Genomic DNA, 5,188 nt, shown 5'->3' with positions numbered 1-5,188 from the left:
AGATGGAGTTGAGAAAGAGCTGTATCATTTGTAAAGTTAAAAAACAAAACAGAAACAAACAAAAAAACTAAACTAAACTAAAATCTATGGGCCTGGGGTGCCTGGGTGGTTCAGTGGGGTAAGCCTCTGCCTTTGGCTCAGGTCATGATCCCAGGGTCCTCTCTGCTCAGCAGGGAGCCTGCCTCCTTCCCTCTCTCTCTGCCTGCCTCTCTGCCTACTTGTGATTTCCATCTGTCAAATAAGTAAAAAAATCTTTTAATAAAAAAATAAATAGTTAAAGCCAACAGAATGATTTTCAAGTTTCCTTGAAAGCGCAGAAGGACAGTTGAGAAGGAATTAATCCAAACTTTGTTGAATTAAGTATGAATCACATGGATGGACACACAGGACTCTGGCTAGGTAAGCTGAAGTAGTGACCACCACAGCGATCTGTCTCCAAGAGGGGGCAAAAATCTACACACTAGAAAATTTGCTCCAGTTTTCGGTGCAGGTCAGGAAACTACTTTTTATTCCATGTTATTATAAAATATGTGGCTTTGATAATTTAAAACTCCTTTTATATCCTAATACTTAGGAGCACATTTTGGAAGGCACTTGGATTTGCATTCCAGCTGTATCAGTTTGCTAGCTGTGTGATTTTAGTTTACTTCCATTTTTGAAGTTTCAGTTTCTTCATCTAAAAATGGGTGGGTGCCTCGGTGGTTCAGTTGATTAGGTGTCTGTCTTTGGCTCAGGTCTTCCCCTGCTGGTGCTCCTTCTCTGTCAAATAAATAAAATCTTTTAAATAATGGCAAAATAATGCTTAATCCAATAGAGTTATAGGGAGACTACTTTCCAAAAGTCTGAGTCCCTTCTTTCCTCCCTCCCTCCTCTCCCTTTTTAGCAAGTGCACTTTTTTTTTTTAAAAAGATTATTTATTTATTTATTTATTTGACGAGAAAGAGAGATCATAAGCAGGCAGAGAGGCAGGCAAAGAGAGAGAGAGAGAAGGAAGCAGACCCCTTGCCGAGCAAAGAGCCCAACTCGGGACTCCATCCCAGGACCCCGAGATCACGACGCGAGCTGAAGGCAGAGGCTTAACCCACTGAGCCACCCAGGCGCCCCATATTTGTTTATTTTTAAAAGAGTTTATTTACTTATTTGCTTGTCAGAGAGTGAGCAAGCGCACAAGCAGGGGGAATGGCAGCCAGAGCAGGCAGAGGGAGAAGCAGGCTCCCTGCTGATAAATCAGCCCAATGTGGGACTTGATCCTAGGATCCTGGGAACATAACCTAAGCTGAAGGCAAATGCTTAACCGACTAAGCTACCCTGTGGCTCACAGTTTTTTAAGTTTTTAAAGACGTGTTTATTTTTAGAGAGAGAGAGAGAAAGCGCATGCATCAGAGGGGTGGGGCAGACGAAAAGGTAAGGAGAGAGAATCTCAAGAATCTCAAGCAGATTCCCCACCAAGAGGAGAGCCTGATGCAGGGTCTATTCACAATCCTGAGATCATGACCTGAGCTGAAATCAAGAGTTGGATGCTTAACTGACTGAGCCACTCAGGTTCCCCTCAAGCGCACTTTTAAAATTAAATGGTAAACCTAAGTAATATGTATTATTATTATTTTTTTCTTTAGAGAGTAGGAAGGCAACTAGGGAGTTAGGAGAGAGGGCTTAAGTAGGCTTCAGGCCCAGTGCAGAGCTTGATCTCACAACCCTGAGATCATGACCTGAGCTGAAATCAAGACTGAGCCACCCTAGTTCCCCTCCTAAATTAATACTTTTTAAAAAGAGGCTCAGACACTCTGAAAACAACATGGACAACAATCATCTACAATCTCATTACAGGGAGGGCTATTTTAACAGAAGGCACCCTGTTTGGCGTTGTTTTTTTTCTAAAGATTTTATTTATTTATTTATTTGACAGAAAGAGAGATCACAAGTAGGCAGAGAGGCAGGCAGAGAGAGAAGGGGAAGCAGGTTCCCCGCTGAGCAGAGAGCCTGATGCGGGGCTCTATTCCAAGACCCTGAGATCGTGACCTGAGTGGAAGACAGAGGCTTTAGCCCACTGAGCCACCCCGGCACCCCTGTTGTTTTTGTTTGTTATCACATTACAAATTTGGAAGTTTTTTATTTTTCAAAGCTAATATTATTAAAATATCTTACCAAATACTAAAGAATTAGAAATATTTTTGTTTTGGTTTACTTGTATTTGTATTTGAACTTTCCATGATACTTACAGTTCAGTTTATACAAGTTGTACTTAGTTAAGCGTAACTATTTGAGTTATGAAACACAAAAATTTTATTAACACCTCAATGGAAGAAAAAATAGTATGGAAACTAATACAGTAACACATGCTCCCAGGACATGTTACATTAAAAATAGAAAAATGGATACATACCAAAATATTCTTTACTTTTACCCATTACCAAAGTAAAAACTTTTGAGAATATTCTATAGCCACTTACTACATAGCAAGTGACACAAAGCGGTTGATATACGGTACTATGAGAACTTGTAAAAACTGAGTTTTGTAATATTCCTAAATATGTAGTGAGATGGCGGCATAGATAGTTCTTGTGGATTCCCAGCGTACAATCAAATAACAAACTTCCAGATAAGGCTGAGGACTTTTCTGCAGAGCAGTTGACAGGGACGAGCCTCAAGCCAACCTCACCACCACTTACTGAGACTCCTTGGAATCCAGTTATGATTTTATAGTAGGATGAGAGCTTAGATGTAAAAAGATGCCACAGCTAGTATCCAATGTTCTTTCCATGAACATTCTGGCCGGGTGGAAGCCAAGAATGGAAAATGGGATACAGACCTAGGGTTTACAGAATGAGGTCATTTTGGGAAGTGAGAACAAAGAGAAAAAACAAAGCCTGGAATGCGACTTTAATATGCTAAAATAAGGTTCTTCTTACTGAATTAGAATTACTCATTTTTTCCCTTTGCTTCAGGCTCTTAACATGGCTTGGTTGATCCTGTCTTTATTTAAAAAATTGATATTTTGTTCATCAGGCATTTCTTTTGGTGTTTTTTTCTTAAATATGGTGTTAAACCATTACTTGTTTAGTGAGGTTTTGAGCACGCCCTTAAGTTTTTTTTTTTTTAAAGATTTTATTTATTTATTTGATAGAGAGAGATCACAAGTAGGCATAGAGGCAAGCAGAGAGAGAGAGGAGGAAGCAGGCTCCCTGCTGAGCAGAGAGCCCGATGCGGGACTGGATCCCAGGACCCTGAGATCATGACCTGAGCCGAAGGCAGCGGCTTAACCCACTGAGCCACCCAGGCGCCCACGCCCTTAAATTTTGTGTCCACATATTCTAGTCCTGGCTCTGGGAAGGAATAAAAATAGTGCAAAAATAGAACCAAAGACTGCACTGATTTCAGTTTGGAAGGAACTAAGCCTAGAGGGAAGGATCAACTCTTATTTGGTCCACGCGTTGCCATCTGCTCCACTTCCCTGACTCACCTCATGGCCCCAAATAGGGGTGGCACCATTACTTCTGATCCCCTTAAGCATCTTGATTATACTATGTAAAATCTATTTTCCTTTGTGTTCTGAAAATGTTAGCAATTACAAAGAACTTTTATAAAAAATAATAAAACAAACATCAAATCATAGGGGAAGTTAGGTTTGAAGTATACATATTTGACGTCCTCTGGTCTTCCCCTCCATCTCATCAGCGACTAAATTTGACTCAATTAACATGGATTTGTTCTAGTATGCCACTTCCAGCGTACATGTGACTGGTTGTTGAGTTTTTATAGATTTTGAAACAATCTTTGCCCTTACCCTGGTAATCCTGAATTAAGTAATAAAAAAAGCTTGCAGTGGCAGGGTATGTATCGAGGATGTGTAACCTTAAATGCCACAACTGAAAGCAATAAAAAATGAAAATAAAGACAAATATCAGAAGCATTTCTGCCATGCTGTGCTCAACACTCTGAACATTTCTTATACAAAATGAAGACAACTAGACACTTGAATGTTTATTGAAAACTTACAGTTGTTTGGGCAGAAATCGGCAACCACTTAATTACAATGATATGGCTAGTTTTTAGCTTTGTGAATGTGAGTCTGTACTTGAAAAAGTGTTGGCTTGTATTCAATAAGATAGTATCTGAACTGTAGTATTTATTTAGTTATTAATTTTTATTTACTTTTAATTATTTATTAAGATTTTATTTATTTATTTGACAGAGATCACAAATACGCAGAGAAGCAGGCAGGCAGAAAGAGGAGGAAGCAGGCTCCCTGCTGAGCAGAGAGCCTGATACGGGGCTCGATCCCAGGACCAGGACCTGAGCCAAAGGCAGAGGCTTTAACCCACTGAGCCACCCAGGAACCCCTGAACTGAACTGTTTTTTTGTTGGTACAAAATATATAAAAACGTATATGTTTTATTTATTTATTTATTTAAAACAAGTACATGTTTTAAACATAAATATAACTGATAACAGCTTCTGTTTCTACTGAAATGCACTTGTGTAAAGGATTACAATTTATCCAGAAAATTATTTAGAATTTCCCCCAAAGTACCCAATTTAAATGAGGTAATACATTTCATAAGACATCTTTTGTGTTTAAAGTTAATTACAGTGTTTTACTTTCTATTCCAAAAGATACCATTAATTAACTATGAAAGGGAGACAAACTGTGATTTCAGAATTTCTATCTCAAATTCTTTATAGTATAACAATCCCAAACTTTTATTTTTTTTTTGTTAAAGATTTTTATTTATTTATTTGACAGACAGAGATCACAAGTAGGCAGAGAGAGAGGAAGGGAAGCAGGCTCCCGCTGTGCAGAGAGCCTGGGGTGGAGGTGAGGGTGTGCACAATGGGGATGGACCTCGATCCCAGGACCCTGAGATCATGACCTAAGCCGAAGGCAGAGGCTTAACAGACTGAGCCACCCAGGTGCCCCCAAGCTTCCATTTTATCAAAATAAGGGTTAATGGTTTATTGTTTCTTCTACTCTACAATGTTTATAAGCAAAATTTCTAATCAAGATTTCATAAATTTCATACCTGGAATTAACTTACAGTAAAATAAAAACTTTATGGCATTGAGCTAACTTTAGTCTTTTAATAAATACAAATTAAGAGTGTATTTAACAACTTGGGAAGACCTCACACTGGGAAGGAAATAAAGCACTGGCTTATTATAATTACATGATGAGAGACAGATTCAGAAA

This window comes from Neovison vison, chromosome 11 (assembly GCF_020171115.1).
Source record: "Neovison vison isolate M4711 chromosome 11, ASM_NN_V1, whole genome shotgun sequence".
NCBI classification, from domain to species: domain Eukaryota; kingdom Metazoa; phylum Chordata; class Mammalia; order Carnivora; family Mustelidae; genus Neogale; species Neogale vison.
Note: the sequence above shows the minus strand (reverse complement) of the source record.